The sequence below is a fragment of the Platalea leucorodia genome, assembly GCF_965183815.1.
Source record: "Platalea leucorodia genome assembly, chromosome: 18".
NCBI lineage: Eukaryota > Metazoa > Chordata > Aves > Pelecaniformes > Threskiornithidae > Platalea > Platalea leucorodia.
In genome coordinates this window covers 1,036,675-1,057,948 of record NC_138840.1, presented here as the reverse complement: position 1 = coordinate 1,057,948, position 21,274 = coordinate 1,036,675, and positions in this window count along the sequence as shown.

The window sequence follows — 21,274 nt, the reverse complement described above, 5'->3', positions numbered from 1 at the left end:
TTTTTTTTAAAAAGTAATTTTTCCAAGGAAAGTTCACGAAGGAAAGTTGAGGGTTTAGCTCTGATTGCTGCCTGTGTAGATTGTGTCTGTCCTGATCCAGGCCCACAGCAGCTTTCAGAGGAGGACTGGGACTATTCCAGGGTGAAGTGAGCAGTGGGGATCCCAAGCCTGTTTTGTTTAAGGCAGTAGTCAGGTGAAAATGTGCAGTTAGAGCTCTCTGCGTTGCTGACCCTTTTGCTTGGTGCTCTCAAGGTGTTTTCTAACCTTTTGAAGTGCTCCTCACCAGAGAGCTGACGGCCCTGGGGGAAGGGCAGGACCCCCTTCTTTGTGCACCCCAGGATCTTGTGGCGCTGCATAAGCTCCTGCGCAAGCAGAAGTGGCCGATAGTCGACTTCTTCAAGGAGGCTGGTGTGGGCACAAGGAAGATGCCGGGAGCAGACTTCCTTCAAGTCATCAGAGGGGTACGTAGGGATCAGAACGGGAGCGAAATGCCGCCACTGCTGTATGTCCTTGCGTGCAGACCCAGAGTGGTTCCAGCGGAGGCAACGGTGGCGGTTCAGCAAGGGGCACTTTGTCTTGTCTTACCCTCAGAGGACGACTCCCACAGTCTGGAAAGGTGGAGGGGAAAGGGAGGGCAAGGATGCGAGAAGTGGGATGTCATCTAGAGCGAGTTGTGGGAGTGAGGGTACCCGTTGGTTCACAGTCTCCCAAGAGAGTCGCTGGTCAGCTCCGTGGCTGCCCGCATCCTGCTACAGCCACTGAACTGGCATCCCGTTTCCCAGTGTCGATACTCGACCTTTCCCCCACCAGTCTCATATCTGTATTCCCATTGTGCTGCCTTCCAGCACATATCTGTGCAGCACGGCTCACCCTGGGCCTCACTTCCCACAGTGCACAGTGGTACGGAGCTGTGAGGAGCTCGCTGACGTGTACGAGGGTTCAGCAGTGCGGTGTTAACTGATAGTCTAGTCCAAGCCCAAATAAGCCTTCTCAAAACGCAGGGGGCTGGGAAGTTTGGCATGTTAACAGTCGAGAGGTCTGCAGAAGGCAGCGAACGCCCAGTAAATCCCAGTGAAGTTGTTAATGCTTAAACCTCACCGGGTTTTCTTTGTGCTGTGCTTCCCTGCAGAACACCAGCAAATCTCATCCCACCTACGTCTGGGGCAAGCCTTGATGTTTTTCTGATCACGCTGCCATTTTCTGTATTGGTTGCCAGGCCAAAGTTCCCATGAGAGACAAGGATCAGGAGGACGTGGTCATCTTGTTGATTCTCTTGAAGCAGGGGAATTTGACAAGGAGTGGAGATCCGGCTGAAGGTCTGATGACGAGCTTGAGAAGCCAGGGGATGTGCAATACTGCAGTCATCCCAATGGCAGGAGGGAGGTTATTCAGTTGTTGCGGTTGGGCTCAAAATGTGCAGCCTGAGGTGTAATGTCCTGTACTGGATTTTGGTAGTTAGCACTGATCATCCAGGTGATCAAAACCAGAGCCTTTCTGCAGCTGTTGGTGGCAGCTGGAAACCAGAGGTCCAGAAGAGCTTGCTTTTTAAAACCTAGCCCAGAGCAGAAGGCTTGTCATGGTACCTGTGTTGTCTTTCACAGCAGTTTTCCTGTCTTTGAGAGAAGAGGCCTGTGGCTGCCTGTTTGTCGTACTGACTGTTTTGCAGATTAAATATACTTTGTAAGCATGGAAGAGCACTGGGCATGGACAAGCAAACGCTTCAGGCAACTGCAAGGTAGAGATGAGGGCAGTCTGTAACATTTCTGTCAGGATCAAAAGCTGAAGGATGTTTCTGTTCCAAGAGCCGAGTCTGTTGGGAGCTCCAGTCTCCAAAATTCCAAACGCTGTGTGTGAAACAGTGCTCAGCCCTGATGTTTCTTTCTGCTGCTCTCTAACACAGTTTCTCTGGGTTTTTTCTTTGGTTGGCTTTTAATCCCTGGTAGGTGTCCAAGCTCTGTTCCATCAAGCCACTTGCAAAGCTGCCACTTGCCCACCTTCTGCTGGGGGCCAAGCCAAAGGGATGAAGCCTCGTGCTCGTACCAAGCCCGAGGCAAAGTTAAGGCACTGAGAAGTTCCCCCAGTCAGCCCGGAGCCAGAGTGCAGGTATCTAAGCTGCAATGAAATGGAAGAGCCTGGAAAACAATTCAATGGCAGGAGGCGATGGAAGAAGGTACGGTGCATGTGGCACCTGGGGTTAAGCGACACGCTCAGTTTCATGTCTGGATCAGTACTGTACTTGCACTTTGACTAAGCCCCAGTTCAGAGCAGCAAGTCTTGTTACTCATCGTGGGTGCCAAGTGCTGCATCTCCTCTCTTCTCCTCGGTGCATGGATTTAATCTTTTGCGTATAGGCAGGGCCTTGATAATGCTCCTGTGTGGGCACCATGTATGTGAAGGGCAGGTTTTCTGCACATTTGTGACTGATCTTTCTTGTTGCTTTTAAACAGGAAAATCTCCCTATGTACTCCCCAGGAACTAAAGAAATGCAAAGAACCGATGAAGAAAGAGGTGCCAGTCAAGGAGGGAGTGCAGGTTAGTTCTGGTTTTCAACGTTCTTGACTGTGTTCTAACCAAAATCCGTGTCTTAAACAATTGAAATGAGCTGAACTACTGGGGATTTTTCATCCCTACACATTTCTGTATTGCTACGTACTTTACCAGCCATACTCCTGGACTCTGAGCCTGTACTGTAGGGAGGTCAAAGCAGGTTTAAAAAAAAAAAAGTGTGCTTTTCCAAAATGCTGCCAAGATTGGAAAGAAGTGATGGCTGTGGGCAGGTGGGAATACACAGCCATGGGCAGTGTCAGTCAGAATGAGGACCAGTGATGCGGGTACAGCTGTAGCGTGACAGTTTTCATGGCCTTGAGCAGCACAGCAAGGATTGTCAGGCAGCAAGGCCGGCTGCCAGGGGTGTGTGAGCAGCTCCTCCCCAGCATGGAGACGGGCATGGGAGGAGCCAGCGCTGTTGCTGTGGGTGTGTAGCAGGTGAGAGTGGTGGCAGCTGCTCTCAGGGCCTGCAATTAGGAGCTGTCATCGTGGTACTGGGTGGGAAATAACATGAGGGAGGAGGCTAAGTCATGAAAGGCCGTATTAACTGTATGCGTGACGTGAGGGAAACAACTTCAGGGTGCTAAGAAGACTGTTAGTTGTGATTAAGGCAGTGAGTGAGATGATCCTTGTAGGAGCTTTCTGAGTGGGTGAGAATGGGGCAAGGCTGCACGTAAGGACAGAAAAGGCTGTGGCAGTTGTTGAGCCAATCAGATCTCAACTAAGAGATGATGATTTGGGCAATATCTGGCAAAGTCAGCGTCTTCTACATGTTGCGGAGACTGCATAAGGCCTGAGTGCTGGCGAGGAGAGTGAAAGGAGTGTTGGAGTGCCAGGGAATGGGGATGGAAGTGGTCACAGGCTCATTTCTCAGTTTTCCGTGGGCTGTCCGTATAGCCCATGTAACTCGTCTTGCATTCAGAAAGAAGTGCCACCCTTTGGTGAAAAGAGAGGGAAAAAATAAAAAAGGTAACCTGTGGCAGAGCTCGAACTTGGAGTGAGATTACCATGCTTAGTCTTACCATTCTAGAGTATTAAAAACATTTCCTCGAAACACTTTCCCAAAATAGCAAGGCATGACTTTCTGAAGCAGCTGTTTTCCTAGGAGCTGCATCTGAGCTAAGGCAGATGAGAAAGTCTTGCCTGCCGTCAGTCACCGAGGCTGATGACAGGTCACCCAGCAGTTTTGGCAAGGACAGAACAAGATAGCTACGTGTGCTTCTGTGTGCTGATGGTAATTTCTGGAATGTGTCTTGCATAGGTTGGTGTTCAGGTTTTGCAGGCTGTAGGTTTGGCAGGATCTAGTGTGTCATTAAGATGATGGTAATGACAAACCCCGGTGGGATGGGGTTGAGAATCAGAAAGGGGAAAGTGAGAAAGAAACACATGGCTTCAGATTAAACCAGTTTAATAATGGAAAAGAAATGTTGTGAAAAAAATTGTAAGGAAAAGGAAAAAAAACAACAGAGAGAGGAAAATAAAACCCAAGAAAAACAAGCGATGCAAATGAAAACAATTGCTCACCACCAACCGACTGATGGTCAGCCAGTCCATGAGCAGCGGCCCCCCGCCACCCTCCCCCCAGTTTTATTGCTGAGCACGACGTCATATGGTATGGAACAGCCCTTGGGTCAGCTGGGGTCAGCTGTCCCAGCTGTGTCCCCTCCCAACTTGCTGTGCACCTCCACCCTGCTCGCTGGCAGGGCAGAAAAGGCCTTGACGCTGTGTCAGCGCTGCTCAGCAGTAAGTAAAACATCGCTGCGTTATCAACGCTGTTTTCAGCGCAAATCCAAAACACAGCCCCATGCAAAGTACTCTGAAGAAGCGTAACTATCCCAGCCAAAGCCAGGACAGTAAGGCATTCTGGATTTCATGTAATTTTCAGGAGTGCTTGGACAGTTCAATGCTATGTTGAGGTACGGTAGTTCTAATGTCATCAGAAGAGAGGGAAGAGAGAGAAGATGAAGATGGCAAAGATACTCAAAAGCATTATAACCTCTGAGAGAAGAAACATGGCATTCACAGTTTATATGAACAGTTTTCCTTCAATGTAGTGTTCTTTTAAAGATTTACAGATGATGTTTTCCTATTTCGGTATCCGAATTCAGTGGTTTGACCATAAAGCTCTACACTGAAATGTGAAAAAAAAAAAATGACCAATGTATCCTAGAAAGAAGTGTAATGACATAGACTGGAGAGTTTTGCTCTTGTAGTTGAGAGTTCTCCTTCAAACGCAGGTGTGTGGTTTTCACTTGTGCTGTGCAGTGATTTAAAAGAAGAAAAAAGCCAAACACAAAAACCCACCCCTGAAACTTCCTCTGATGTTAGAGGGGGGTGAGACATACCACATTTTCTGCTTCTTCCGCTATCCTGCTTTGTCTTAAGCTTGTTCCTATCACTATCATGATCACTATTCTTGCTTCCTGTAGAGCCAAGACAGTGTAAGAGATATTTTTGGGCCAGTGTTCTCCTGTCGGGCAGAGATGTCCGTGTAGCCGTGCTCAGTCGCAGAGGCAAAAGGCCTCACAGGTGGGTGCGTGGTGAGTGATGGTTCTCCCTTATCAACAGTGCTGTCACTGGAGGGGTTTCAGATCGGTGGTAATTACAGAAGAATGACATGATTATTACTGCGGCAGTCTGAGGGTGGGAGAAGAGCAAAGTTTTGGGGAGGAAAGGAAAATTTTAATTAGCTGTAAGATTTTTTACAACGCAGCTTTTGTGGGTCAGTGACAACAGTCATGGAGATGGTGGCTGGGATTCTGTAATGGAAATTCTCTTGTTGGACAGCTGAAGCCCAAATTGCCCTTAGTCTTATTGGGACAAGTGAATCTGGCAGCATGCAGCTTGTTTTCTTGAAACTGAAGATGGTTTAGTTAGAGGGCAAGCCTGTTTGGAAGCTTTAGGAGTTTGGGGGCAGAGGCCAGATGGATGCTGGGGCCCTCGGGGGCTGTTTGTGCCCCGTGCCCTTGGCCTGGCGCTCACAGCCGGGAAGGGGCTTTCCAAACTCCTGCTGGAAGGAGCCAGGCATGGGACCTGTGGCCGAGCTGGGAGACAGGGAGCACCCCTGGACCAGGGTCAGTATCTGCAGCAAACCTGCCTTCAATTCAGCTCTTCCCAGCTGGACACTGCCCAGGAGTAACTTTGACGGTTGCTGTTCTCCCTCAGGAAGCATGGCACGCACCAAGCACAGCCAGAGCTGCGCCTGTGCCGGGAGAAGACTTGAAGCAGAGCCAGGGCTGATGGTGACAGCTCCCAGCAGCTGTCCAGCTCAGGAGGATGCAGGTGAGATGCCACAGAGGGGCTAGCAAGCGGTTGTCACTTGTCTTGCAGGAACAGGATTTAACAGCGGAAGGGAGGCAGGATGAAAGGGCCTTTGAGGTCCAAAAGTGCGTCAGACAGCTGGCGCAGTCGTGATGACAGCAGAGGAGGAAGAGAAGGAGATGCAGGTGACCTGTCTGGGACAATGCTGTTGAGGTAAGATCTGCCGCACAGACACAGACAGACATTGGGAGGTGGTGGAGTGGGTGAGAAAGGCACCTGGGAGAGAGGAGAGCACGGGGAGATGGGAGACAGGGATGGAGATGGAGGGGCAAAATCCAGGGTGCTGGAAGTGAGGACGCTTCTGCTGTGCGGGTGGTTGTGAGGTCCTTGGTCTCTGAGTAGCTGTTAGCATCAGAGCAGGCCCCGGGCTTGTGGAGGTGCTTGTGGTGTCACATGTTCCTGAGTAGCTGCTGGGTGTGAGAAGTCACTTTGCTTGTGACACTTCTTCTGACGTCACTGCTTGCTGAGTAGGTGATAGGGCAGGAGCAGGCCTCTGGCTTGTGCAGCTGCTTATGTCGTCGTTAACTGCCATTTTCACATCTTTTTGGAGAAGAGGCAGCTAGGTGCTAGTGTATAGTACTGACTGTCTTGCAGATCTTTTGCTTCTCTTCTCTGTGTCCTGCTCTCTGTCCCTGCCTCTCCCTTTCCCCCTCCCCTTCCTGTGAAGCAGTGGCAGGGACGGCGTGACTGCAGCAGAGCTGTGATCGTTTGACAATGTTTATTGGGGGGCAAAGACATCACAGCCAGATTATGCCTTCTAAGTAACTTAGAAACAATGAAGAACAGGCAGATGTGAGAAACACCCAGAAAAGAATTAGGAAAAAATTGCTGATCATGCTGGAGTCCTTGCTTACTTGTAGTCCTTCTCTCGGTGTTGATCTTTGGACTTCTTTTTCTCCTTGACTTACTCTACATTTTTTCATTCTTTGGTCACTTGTCTTTCGGCATTTCTTCTCGGTTTCACTTCCGCTTCCTTCTGTGTGGGTATGTTTTCTTTTGCCATGTCTTAGTTTGTCTTTTTCATTTTCCCAGGATGTGTCCTCAAAATTGGTATGAGCTGACACAGGTGGAAGTGCATGCCCTTCACGAGGATATTTTTCACATGGCTGCTGAGGTATTGAACAATGATGGAAGTTTGCTCGGTGGCTGCTAAAGTGATGTACATCTTCCTCTCCAGAGAGCGCATTGTGAGGCCATCCACTTTTGCAATGATAATCCTTATGGGACCTATTGTTGTAAGCTTGACTCGATTTGTCAAAGTCTTTATCACAATGAGAGGACTTTCTCTCTCTGCCATCCCTTGTTCCATGAGAGGAGTAAGAATCATTGCAGTATCTGCCTTTTTCCCATCTCTGTGCTTCATCTTGATAGTCTCTTTCTCTGCTCCATGTTCTCTCTCCTTTGGAACAATAATAGCCATTCCTGTCTGGTGCTGTTCTTTCTCTGCTTTGGGATCTAGAACGAGAATATTTTCCTGAGCTTCTGACATTATTTGGACTGTTTCTTTCATGATGGGAAGGTCTACACTTGCTTTCATTGCAATACTCCTGCTTAGGATGATTTTGCTTATTTGTTTCCACATTGCGAGAGCACCTCCTCTTGTGGGAATGATCATCTGGTTTGCTTCTGGTTTGCTTCTCCTTCTCCCTCTCTTCAGTGTCCAAGAAAATTGACTCTCCAAAACTTCATCCAGCTCTGTCATACAAGAGTCATTAACAGGTGGTACCTCTACATAGTTATTAGAAATGTCCTTTGTATCTTGGCATTTGTCTGTAATAGCTAGAGGTGCAAGTTTTTTAGAAGCACATTCCATGTCAGACTTTATTGAGGAAGTTTGCCCTAATTTCTCTTTGCTCTCAAGAGACCCATTGAGGTACAAAGGATTTCCTTTTGAAATTAGTTCAAGTTCTTTTGATCTTGCTTCGTCTTTGTCTCTACGGTCTTCAGACTCACACTGCCCAAGGAATTCATCTTCAGTGTCCAAGGATTTTTTTCCTGACTTTGTGCTGACCATTGATATTGGGATGCGTGTTATTAGCTTTTGTTATAGTACTTTCAGCAACTTCTTCTTTGGTAGAAGTGGTTTCAGAATCTGACTGAACCTCGCAACGACAGTTGGAAGGAACCTTTCTGGATTCTTTATAGGCAAACAGTGCTGCCCTCACTACAGTTGCCATACCCCTTGTCCTCAGCAAGTGACTCCTTGTAAAAAGGGAGTCTCCATCTTCTTTGTAGCTCCCCTTTAAGTAGTGGTACATGGTGATGAGATCACCTCGAAGCCTCCTTTTCTCAAGGCTGAACAAGCCCAGCTCTCTCAGCCTGTCCTCCTACGGCAGGCTGCCCAGACCCTGCATCATCTTGGTGGCCCTTCTCTGGACCCCCTCCAGCCTGTCCACATCTTTTTTGTATAACAGGGACCAGAACTGTGCACAGTATTCCAGGTGTGGCCTGACAAGCGCTGAGTAGAGTGGGGTAATGACTTCTTTATCTCTGCTGGTGATCCAAATCTTCAGGATATTTTACATTCTCAAGAGAGACTTCTGGTCATATGAAAATTTCAGGGTGCAACTTCACGCTGACAAAGGCTGTCGAGTCCCAGTGTAGACAATACTAGGAATAAAAGTCTACTGTGAGCTGCCGGCCACAATTTGTAGAATATATTTCCAGAGACTCAAAGAGAAACACCAAGATTACTCTCTCAGAAACAAATGTATTCTTTTCCAAGCTTTGAATGGAAAACATGGAGACCATTTACATGGCTTCCACAGAAGAACAAAGTCCAATCCACTCCCATCCACCACCGAGTTCTTTTCTTTTAACAGTATATGGGTTTAAGTAAAATTAGTTTATTTTAGAAAGCTGTACAAGTCTTTACGCATCGCGACCCATATTCACAAAACATCTTCCCTTTAGATCCAAAGTAATATCCAGGAATGGCCCATATGTATTGGAAACGGCTTTCCAGTTCAAGCACTTTGCTGGAATCAAAATACAAATGCTTAACAATATGTGAAGGAGACTAACCGTGCAAATTTCAATTCTGAATACCTCTTACTTTAATCAAACTACAAACTCCTTTACTACAGACAGACAAAAGACACAGGCCAGTTCAAAGGAGAGTAAGATTTTTAAAAAGTGCCTCGGGATCTTAGATATCCTCCAAATAGTTGATGAATAAGTGTTGTGGCTTGAGAAGGTCTGTCTAATCTGGACATAAATGATCATCAGCCCTCAGAAGATTTAAGGCACAGAGTTAACTCTTCAAAGAGTTTTTCTTTTTATGAAAACCAAGGGCATAGTTGTTAATTTATGATAGTAAATAAAGGAGTAAGAGGGACTAGAGAACATTTAAAAGTTAATTTGTGCATGCTTACTTGATGCTTCCATTCAAGCAAGCTTTCTGCAAAGTGAAGCATAAGAATTCATGGGCGTCCTCCTGGCTGCCAAAATTGAAATGTTTTCCTGTTCCTAATAAATAGGAAGGTTATATTTATCTCAAATAAAATGAAAGAAACCTCATATTTCTAAAATCTCTCTTCTTCAAAGTAGCAAAATAACTTCTATGCATCAAATAATTCTTTGAAAAATTAAAAATTGAAAAAAATAAAATTAATGTGAGTTTCCATCATGCACATCATACAGAAGCCTTCTTCAGGACCTGAAGAGTGAAAGAGGAAAGCATCCCAGTCTAGTCAAGTAGACATTGCTACAGAAAAACCTAAAAAATTAATGATCTTGAAGTTATAGGTGCCATGTCCACTTGCCATGCTACATTCTCTTCTCCTAAGGTGTCAATATCCCAACAGTTTGGTGACATTTTATTACACAGAACTGTATAGAATAAAAATGTCAATGAAGTCTGTATTAAAGTGCATTTTCCGATGAGAAATCTAAGTAACTATTTCAATGTCATTTTTCTTGCGGGCTGACAGGAATGTGAACTCCGCAGACTGCAGAATATATGAGGAAACAATGTTGACATTGATGATACAGCACTAAGAGAGAACGGGCGTTATTTCCAGCACACTGCTATTAGGTGAGCTACATGATACAGAGCTAAAATCCTCTGGGAGAAAGGAAAGATTAAAGTGTTGCATGCATTAGTATTTCTGCCCTCCTTTTTTCAACAGGATTCTTAAGTGAAATCATTTATATATATGGTAAGAAACACCGTTTAACTTTCTAGGAATGAATACTAAGATACCAGACTAGTAAGCATACAGGTGCCTTTGTGAAAATACACATAGATGGGTATGAAAAGAGGCTCCTAGGCTTAAAGAAATTCCAGGATAATTAAAGGCCCCGAGAGGGCCCCGGGGAGCCAGAACTGGGAGGAATCAGATGAATATCGCCAAAGAGAAATGACGGGAGGAGGGAGATTCAGATGAATCTCGAGGTATAGATGGGTCTTGGAGTACTAAACTGAATCCTAAGGGTCAAATTGTGAGAAAATAGAAGACAAGGAAATGCCATTCCTAGTGGGCACAGGAGCCACTATGTCACTTTTGAATTTCAAGCCTAAGGGGCAACCCTCAACCGATACCATATTGGTTCAAGGAGTGATGGGAGAAAAGGAATAATCACTTGGCCAGCCAGTGCTGCTAGGGATGGGTGGCCAGGGGGTGTGGGGAAGATTTGTGACCGCAGAAGAATCACCTCTGTGGTTGTTGGGAGGAGACCTGTTACAATCCCTAAAGGCCCAGATCTGTCTGTCCCCAGAAGGGGCAGAACTTACAGTAGCAGGGGTCTGTCTCACTGCCAAAAAGTCGCCTTAAACATTTCCTTAAGGATGATTTGAAAGATATTCTGTTACCCGGAGGTTCTATACTTGTACACTATGCAGATGAATTGTTGCGTTCTAGTGAGAGACATGAAGATTGCTGAAAAGATACTATTTGTCTCTGCACGGCTTTAGCAGAAAAAGGTCACCGTGCGTCTCTTTCTAAGCTTCAGCTGTGTCAGCAGGAAGAAAAATATTTAGGATTCATATTAAAGAGGGACAAAGATTAGTAGACCCAGAACGGGTCCAGGCTATTGTAGAAATACCAAAGAAACAACCGCGAGGATTTTCAGGTGCAGTAGGCTACTGCAGAGCCTGCCTACTGCGGCTGGGGGAGTTAAGTAAGCCGTGACAGAAGCTACCAAGGCAGAGGGAGTAGGGTCCAGAGCGAGAAAAGGCTTTCCAAGCTGGAAAAGGATCTTTAGCTTCTGCTGGGGCATTGGGATTGCGGGATGACTGCAAGTTCTTTGAACCATTTGTGCGTGAGAAGAAAGGAGGAGCTAGCGGAGTCCTTACTCAAGAGCTGGGTCCTCACTGCCGCCCTGTGGCACATTGCCCAACTCAGCTGGGTCCTGTAGCGCTCTCCTGCAACTCTCCCCATTGACAGCACAAGCACCTGCACAAGCCAGGTGTCCTTTCATTCCCAATCCCATACTCAGGCAACAGTTGCCTCACAAGGACCTTGGCAAGCCAGGGGCCTGCTTCTGCTCCACCACCTGATCAGTCATCAGTGACATCACATGCACCTGCACCTAGAAGGTTCCTGCTCCAGCCCTATCACGTCCTCAGCCACCTATGACATAAACCCTGCACAGCCCAGCTGCATGCTCCTACCCTAAGAGCTACAGAGCCCCCAGTGACATCAGAAGTACCTGCGGAAGCCAGGTGTCCATTCATAGCCCATCAGCTACTTAGCCCCCAGTGACATCACAAGTGGCTGTACAAGTCCTGCTCCCGCCCTATCATCTACTCAGGTGCCTATGACCACACAAGCAGCTGCACAACACAGGGGCCTGCTCTGCCCTAGCACCTACTCAGCCATCAGTGACATCACAAGCACCTGCACATCCAGGGTCCTGCCCTGCACCTATTGGCTACTCAGCCAAGAGCGGCCTTCCAGGAACCTGAATAAATCAGGGGCATGCTTCTATCATATCACCTTGTAAGAGACTGAAGGGTTAAGAACAATTGTCTCAAAGCTTGCTTGTTTGTGTTTATCTGATAAGACTGGACAGTAGACCACTCTTTTGTCTGACAAGACCCGAGGGCAGACCACTCTTTGGCTTATCAAGTACCACCATCTGGCAAGGAAACTTTTGCAAACTTGCTGAAGCAGCAGGCCATTCTTTGGCTTATCAGGTAGCACCAAGAATAGGACACCAACTGGTATCTGGTCAGGCCGCTTGCCCCACCAGTAGATGTGCATGTGTTGGGTACGTGATGTTGCCCTGGGTAACCAAACGGAAACGAGAGGGCAAACTCCCTCTCCAACACCAGATAAAAGATGGCACAACGAAACCTGAGTGTGGCCATCCACCACCGAAAAACTGAAGACAGGACCAACGGGACGCCGCTGGATCCATGGTGGTGACTATCCTTTGCTTCTCTCTCTCTGGATGCTTGCTTAATTTCCTCCTAATATTTCCTGCCTTTCCTATCGCTTTACTCTTTTATATTTACCCAATAAAACATCTGATTGGCGGCATATGACCTCATTTGTGTCTTAATTTCACCCTTGGGATCATTACAAACCTTCCCCGAGCCTGACAATCAGACCGGGACTTAACAGCTTCCCAGCTGTCCCTGCAGCTGTCGGAGGCCAGGGCTTTGATGAGCCCAAATCCATGTGCCCCAAGGGCTGTGCCCAAGAGACCCCCAGATGTTTTGGGCAGCTCCCTAAGAGCAGGATCGAAGCCCTGCTCACAGAGATCTCCCTCCATCAGGCCAGTGAGCTTGGTCTGTGCAGAGGGGTGCAGCACCCGCAAGGGGTGGAGAGCCAGCTTGTTCCCCAGCCCGGGGTGGGGAGAGCAGTGGGAAGGGAGATGCAGTCGGAGGAATACTGGTCATGCATCCCCGGATCCAAGCTCTGCCCACCCAGAGCCTCAGCGTACAGGAGCTGGGGCAGCCCTGGCTGGGGAGCCAAGCGTCCTGCTGGGGGATGCCCCTGGGAGGTGCTGCTGGCTCCCTCCTGCCCTGCTGTCTGTGGGACTACTGCTCTCACCACCTACAGCCATGGGCCCGCACCTCCTTTACCCTTCACTCTGCCCCCGGCCCCACCACCAGCTCAGCAGGTCTTGCAGATCTCTGTTCTGCTGGCTGGCAGAGTGCGATACCTGAGGTGGTGGCTGCCCCATGTCCGTGCCTTGGTGCAGCATACGGCCGCAGAGATGCTGCAAAATGTCTTAACCACTCGCCTTGCCTGAGTGAACCTTTGGGTAATTGTCGTTACTCCTTGCTGCTGTGCAGAGATTTCGAAACAACCTCCCCGTGTCTCACCGAGTGGGACAGTACAGGGAGAAAGAGAGGGTTGGGACCTTTAGGGGTCTAGGCAAGCACAGAGCCACCATGTTTGTGGGGCTGTGAATGGGGTTCCAAGGATACCTGAGGACCAGCAACAGCTTTCAGTCCTGCCAGCTTTGCTGTGGAGAAATCCCTGTCCCAGGACAGAGCTGGCCCAGGGAGCAGAGGTGGGGGTGATGGCCTGTTAACGAGCCCCATCGGTGCCTCTGTGGCTCACAATTTAGCAGGCCGGTCCCACTAGGGAAGCTGGATTCCCCCAGGCCATCGGCGGGATCCATGCCCAGCTCCCTGCCTGCTGACACCAGGGGCATCCACATCCCTGCGTGCCCCAATAGGAAGATCGGCCCAGAATTGGTCAATTCCTGGGTTTGCTGTCGTTATGACCCAAAAAATTGTGCTACTGATCTGTATTTATTGCTATTATTCTGAAAATAATTGTCGACCCCTGAAGCTGTCGGTCGGGAGTCTGTCATCCCACCCAAACCCCATACCCTGGCGGGGCTGCCTCAGGCCCTCGGAGGAGGGCTGGGGCAATGGGCTTGGTGGGCGGGGGGGTGGCTTCCGTTCCTCTGGGGGCTGGAGGGTGCTGGGCTGGTCCCGCGACAGCCGGCTGGCTGAGTGAGACAGCCATGAAGGCTGGGGTGCAGGCGGGCGAGCCCGTCTCCCCCCGGTGCTCTGTGGCAGGCGGGACGGTTTTCCAGGCACAGGCGATGGCTGCTGGTGTCGGGTCCAGTCCTCAGAGGTGCTGGGGCGGGTGGTCTGGCTTTGCGAGCGCCAGGGGCAGCTGATGGTGTCGGGCCAGGCTCCTGAAGCTGCGGAGAGGCGCCTGTGGAGAGAGGAGGCTGCTGAGGCCCCACCACGGCTGCATTGCCAGGCGTGTGCAAGGGTGTGGGGCAGCGCTGGGCGCACTGTGGGGTGCGGGTGCCTGGCTGCACGTGGGAGCGGTGGGCACAGAGAGCTCTGTGCAGAAAACGGGGCGCCCCGCACCACTCGGCTGGGGCTCTGCTCACCTGACCATGACTCGTCTCCTCTCGGCCCTGACCATCCTGACCTGCCTGCTCTGCACACACCGGGAAGGAGACCTGACCCCGACAGATCGAGGGGGCCAAAGCTGGGCACGGCACTGCAGGGCCAGGAGAGCCTCCTCTTCTCCTTTCTCAGCGTGCCTGGCAGAGACCAGCACTCGGCTCCCCTGCCCATCCCTGACCAGACAAGGTGACAGCCTTGGCACTCTCTTTGCTGAGGTGCTCTCCATCCTCTCTTCACAGTACGTATCCAAAGAGATACGTAGCCCTGCACGGACAAAACCCCTGCTTGTGCTGAGAACATGCACGCTGGCAGTGTTCGGGTGCAGATGGGAGAGACTGACTCTCTTTCTCCAAAGCAAGGCCGAGAGCTGGGAAGGTTCGTCATCACGGTCTGAGGTGCTGGGACACCTTGGCCGAGGTGAACATAGGGGATTTACGGCATCACCTAACAGGGTGATTTCTGCTGGTAGGGAGATGTCACTATTGTGCTGTGCACTTTCTATGGCAACGTCATCCCTCCTTGTTTTTCTTCCTGACCTTGCTCTGACTATGTCTTGTCAAGGCAGGGTCACTTTTAACTAATACTTGCAACACTAAGAACGGGTTTCAGAAAAGAGTGCCTGTGAATCGAGAGGCCAAATAAAACATCTTACAGCAGAAACCTCAGTAGAGCTTGGCCAGTAACTAACTCGGCACTCCAGAATACCCCACCTCTAAATGCTTCATGGCTAAGAGCAGCCATCTGATACAGAAGTTTGCATCCCCCGCCCCACCCTCAACAACTCACTGTTTTCTCTTCCTCCACAGACAGATCACACAACACAACACCATCCCAAACAGCACAGAGCCCAAGATTGCCATGGCCCCTTCTATGCAGTACTTCTGGAAATCTTTAGCATCTGTAGCATTTGTGCTTCTCTTGCCAGCCACACCTGGAGGAACAATTCCATATGTTAGTGTCTCCTGCACGCTACCGGTAACCTCACAGGAGGTCTGACATTGCCAGGAAATGTCCTTTCACACTTGGTTAGCATCTCTGAACCACTGAACATCCTGGGGCTGCAACGTTTCCTTGCTTTCTAGGAGAAGCAAAGGAAACTCCCAAAGCCCTGGCAAATCCATGCACTCCAAAGCCTCTCTTTCTCCTCTCAGCTTTGCTTACACTCTGGGATGGCCATAATCCAGTTTTCCCAGGGCCATGGGTTTGCTCCCCCTTCTTGGTGAGCTTTCACATTTGCGCACAATTTCTTTGGCGCTCACCCACCTTCACTTTCCGAGGCTTGCTAGTGCTGCTGCCTGCAGGCTCTCTCTGACCCCTTGGGACAAGTTGTCCCACTGAACAGAACTCACGAGGGCAGATGGAGAGCACGTGGGCGAGCGCAGCTGTTTGGCCAATTGCCCCTTTGAGTGAGACGGACCAAAACCATCCCTGCATCAGGGAGTGCCACCCCCAGCTCTCCCTCCCCAGGAGGAAGGACCCACTCCCCGAGGGGAGGGAGTCAGGCCTTCTTGGGAGACACCTGAAACTCGCTCTCCCTCTTTGCCTTTTCTCCAGCATGGGCACCGCTTGCATGCCCCCACTTCTCAGGACTTGTCTTCCACTTAGGGACCCCTGCAGGACTGCTCAGTACCTGGATCCTTTTGAAAAACTTCCTCTCTGCCAGCGTGGTGGGCTTCCCCGGGGCTGGACAGCACTGCCAAGAATCCGAGAAAGGGAAAGCCTCAGCATGGCTCAGGCACAGAGGGTGCAGAAGGATGGTGAAGGTTCCCTCTAAGCCGTGCCCGATCTGTCAGTGCATCCCTTTGGACCTCAGTTCACAGGAGGGATCCCCCTCTCTTGTGCCTAGCGGGACTCACGGCAAGCTCTGGAATGCAGGGATTGCGGGAGGTACGTTCGATTGAGAGTCATATTTCCCACCACCTGCTGAGCGGGGTTCACATGGCCTCGTTCCCAAAGTGGCAAAGTTCTGAAATTCCTGTGAGCTGGGTGTGGTGGGCGGTGAGCACCTCCCTGCATCCACAGAGGGTTACGAGGGGGTGTCTCTCTGGCACGCGGATAGCAATAACCTCCACACCCCAGGGATGACAGTCATTCTCAGAGAGCCGTTCCTGGCTTCTTTTACAATTCTTGCTCTGTACTAATAGTTTGGCTGCTGACACCATGGGCAGTGCTGGGCACCAGGGGAAGAGCCTGCAGGCACACACTGATTTTGATTTCGGACATGGGATGACCAAAGGACAGCAATTACCTGGCACACCTCTTGATTGAATTGCCCCCGGTTTTTCATCAGAGACTGGCACTGTGTGACTGCCTCCTTCCTGAAGCACCTCCTGTGCCACAGTCTCACCACCCATCTCTTGAGAAAGAAAGTGGGTCAGTTTAATCAGAAGTAGCCACTCCTCATCACGAACACGCTCTCTTCGGGAGTCCCTACTTCTCAAAATACATTAGTAATGCTTAGAAACAAAACCTGGGCCTTTGGGGTGCACCTAGTCACTAGTGCAAACACCGTGCCATTCCTGGAGAAAAATATAAGCGCTAGACACTTTCCAGTTTACCAGCAGACAGCAAATCCTGACCCGCTGAGAGACTAGGAGATTGCACGTGATCTTGTTGACGTTCCATTTAGTGCCTTTTTGGCAAACTGCAAGGGGAGGGTAAATGACTTCCTTCAGAGAGGACAGGAAGACGCTGTAGCCAGTTCAGCTGGGGAACGAGCCCTTCTGAGAAGCACTTCCCCTCATGCCAACTCCATTACACAGGAAGGGTAACAGACGCACACGGTGGACTGATCCGCGAGCTCTTGCAACCGTATTCTGGGTGCTTTCACAAGTGGCGGTGAAGAGCCCACAGTTCCCCAAAACAAGAGGAAAACCACACTCGAGTTATCTAAAGCAAAACTAGAAACAGAGAGCTCAACCACCCACGACCGAATTGCCAGCCCTTCATTTTAGCTGCCTTCACGTTGGGTGTCCAGCCTCAAGCTGGGTGTCCAGCTTTCACCTGTCCCTGACCCCAAGGTGTCACCGAGAGTCCTCAGCCATCAAGGAGAACAACGGGGCTGGACCAGGCTGTGAAGCCGGGGTGCTCCCATCCTGGCCAGGGGATGCCTGCAGCCCAGGCAAAGTCTGCGGGGCTCAGGGACCCCAAGCTGCCTGCGCAGCCCCTCCGCTGCCCAAGGGCACTCTCCCCTCTGGCGACTGGCGGGGTGCTGGCCCTCTCACGGCGTCCCAGCAATCAGCTCCTCGGCCACTCCCTCACGCACTCCAGGTGGGAGCACAGCCAGTTCCTGCCAGCTGGATGCCAATGGCTGCCCAGAAGAGCTGGCTAGGAATGGGAGAACTGGGGCAACAGCTGTCCCTGGGACTCAGCTTGAACCACAACTGGCAGCAGAGACTCTGGACCATCTCTGCAGCTCGCCAGCACCTGCAAGGCCTGAAACTGAGTGGCACTGCCGTGAGGCTCTGATCGATCCCTTCCTTCTGCGTAGGCAACGGCTTGTCCAGACCCACATCTCAAACCTCAGCTGCCCAAGTCTTCTGCTTCAGAGTGATATATACCCACCATGGGCTGCTTTGTCCAAGTCCTTCAGGATGTCCTTTAGCACTTCTGATGACCGCTGGGAAGATTTTCCTCGGTCAGCTTTATACTTTGCTCTTTGAGGACCTTAACAGAAAGCATCAAGTTAAATTTCTCACAAATAAAAGACAGAAAACGAGTGCTTAGTCTGTGAAGTCACTCAAGACTCACTACTCACCCCTGGCATGCCAGGTGAGCTCCAGCACAGGATCCAGCCGAGAAGCTGCAAAAGCCCTCCCTGTGCCCACACCTGCAACCAAACACCCACAAGAAGTTTCCATCATACATCGGGATATTCACCGCCATTACTGAATAGCAGAACACAGAAGGGGATCCCAGAACGACATGGCACACAGATGCAGCTCTCTATTCTCACACCCGCAAGCGATGCCTCGCTCACATTTGGGCTTTGAGCTGGCAGCTCTCAAAGGAATTAAAAAGCCACGAAGTACCCATGCGATCTCCCTGCGCGTCAGCCCTGGAATCCGGCTGGGAAGCTGGATATCCATCGTCTCCAGCCGCATCTGTAAACAAACAGAACAGAGAAGCTCCCATGAACTATGTCAATATACTTCTTCAGATCTGAACGGCAGGGAACGCAGTTCAAATGCGGGATTGCTCCATGTCACTTGCCCTTCCACTCAGGAGCATCATGCAGGCAGTTACTGGGTGCCTGGACCATGCCAGTCTAAAACAAAGTATGCACGGAGCTGTTGGGAGAAAGGACTCCCGGGAGCTCACACCAGCTCTAAACTCACGCCCAACAAGCCCGCTGGCTTTGCAGCAGGCGCTGGAAGCAGCGCAGGGTTGGAGAGGCTGGGAAAGAACGCTTTGCAAGGCAGAGCACCCCGTCAGACCGTCGCTGAGCCCGACCCATTCCCCCTCTGCTCTTCTGCCTGTCTGAGCATCGGCCAAGAACATAGTAAGTAAAATTTCGCATGAACAGACCATTAAAACCTACCTGCTCATTCAGCCAAGTGCCATACCTGTGGGATCACCCTGAGGCTCCCGGACAAAATCCAGATGAGGACTCGGGTGGCCATCACCTACAGGCACAGCTGTAACCAAGCACATTTCCATTAGATGTTGTGATCTGCTTCTTTCTCGGTGACCTGCACTGACTGCAGGGGGTCAGGGAATGACGTGGGACCCAGACATGGGTGGAGATGTCCAAAGCTGCAGAGGGGCCTGTGTGGCCTGGTGGCTGGCACCTGGCAGCTCTCCAAATACCGTTTCCAGGCCATGTGCAACACCCCTCAAAGACCTGAAGGACAAACACATGGCCCCTCGGGGATTTCTTACTGGGAGATCTCTACGGTGCACAAAGGGGGCCCACACCAAAGCACTGGAGGAAAAAAATTATCATTCACACGTCTCGTGGAGAAGAGCCTGCTGGCCAGGGAGAGGCTGCACCAACGCTGCCCCATCTGTTCCCTGGGCTGCGGGCTGGGGCTGTGTGTCCCGGGGGACCTGGGTTCACCCAAGGAGAGCACTGCAGGGCTAGAGCAGGAATGCCCCTGTTTTCCTGAGTGGACATCTCCCAAGGATGGACGTCCCTGAGGCTGAAAGCCAGGACCCAACCAGTGAGCGGCAGAGCCACGGCGCCGGGCACAGCTGTGAGCAGCCTGGAGGAGAAGCACTCCCGTGGGATGCACAGGCCGGGGGAAGACTGCCCCGGGGCAGGGTAGCACAGGGCCAGCTCTAGGGGCAGTTTCTCACCCTGCAACACTGCTCCTGGCCCCATCGTTCACCTGGAAAATGCGCCTGGAGTGGCCACAGCCCCCTGCGCCTCCCCACAGGGCATCTGCCTCCCGCTGCCCATGGAGCTGGCTACAGCTCACCCGCCCAAGCCGGGCCCCATGGCTCTCCCAGCCCTGCCCCACCATGACCCCAGCCCTGCTGTCACCCCAAGGTGGGGTGGGTGCTGTGCCACGCATCCAGGCCTGAGTGCTGGCCCTCGCCTGCCTGCCTACCTAATCCCCGCGCTCGCCATGGAGCAGCCCTGACGTCCCAGGCTCGCAGGACCAGCAGGAGGAGGAAGAGGAGGTGGGCAGGGGCCACGGCCCCCTGCGCCTGCGCCATGCCACTGCTGCTGCTGCCGCTATTGCTGCTGCTGCTGCTGCTGCCGCTGCTGCTGCCAGCACTGCTGGAGCAGTGCCTGTGGCACAGCACTGCACATTACAGCATGGCGCGGCGGGGCTCTGTGACCTCACAGCCTGGCCTCTGCACCACGGCTGCATCCCAGGGCACCGCCCCTCCCCCAAGCACCGCCCCCAGCACACCATGCCCCGACACGTTCCCCTCGGGATGGCGGGGCTCCCAGAGGGGAGGGAGACTGAGACTGCTCCATCATGGACCCCTGCTGGGATCCTGTGCAGCGCAGGCCCCTCACCTCATGGTCCTGTCTGGGCATCACGGTCGGCTCTCCACAGCGCTGGGGCAGCCAGCACAGCCAGGAGCAGCCCTCTCCAATGCTGGTTCTATGTTTCCTGGTGCAGGCAGGTGCTGAGGGGCCGCACTGAGGCCAAATGGTGCCAGCATGGGGAACGCTGGTTGCGCACCATGGGGCTTCTCTTGGGAGCTGCCCTGGCGTGGGAGCGCCGCGGTGGCCCGCTGCCCCAGGGACTGACACGCGGGGTGTGAGGCACAGCTGTGACACCTGCCGAGTCAGAGCACAGCAAAACTCATCAACCCAGGCTAATCCTGAGGCAGTTCAGTGTAAAACACTGCTTTTTGGCTTCCAAGGGATCTGGCCTAAACACTCCCACAACAAGCAGACTTGCTGCATCTCTTTGCAAGTTGTGGGTCTGTTTTGTCAAATGAGTCACAAGACAGAAAACTTTTCAAAAAAAACCACCCAGCTTTACTCAGCATGGAAGCCTTTTGCCTGCGTCCACTGGTTCCCTCTTGTGCAGAGCAAAATATATGTGAAAGCCTCGTCTCTGCCACGTACAGCCGTTGCCAATGAATTCCTGGGTCTGCAAACTGTTGCACTTCCTCCTTCTACACCCTTGTGGAGGGAGCAGAGGTGGAGAAGGGTGGACCTCTTTTTGGAGGCAGCACTGCGTATGGGAGTGCACAGGCGCTCAGGGCAGCCGCTGGGCAGCCTGGGTGATACGGGGTGCTCGGCACAGGAGGAGGAGTGCTGGGAGAAGGTGCTTGTAAAGACCAGCAAGGCAGCTGTGATGATAGGGAAAGGCTTTTCTGCCTGGCTCCCGTACCCTTCAGTCGCAGCTGCAGAGCAGAGTCGTGAGAAGACTGTCTTTGTGCTCTGTCCTTTGTGTCATCTGACGTGCTCTGAGAAGATCCTCCTGAGTCAGACTCCAGGTCAGCCTTAATGGGATCCGTTGGATTCAGCCAGAATGAGTTTAGATTAGAGGGAGATTAGAGGGGAGAAGCGTTCCTCCCCTTTGTTGACAGCCTGCAAAGCTTAACCTCTTTCTCTTTACATTGCCATACTGTTACCCCTAACCTTGGTTTTCATTCTTCCCAATTTAT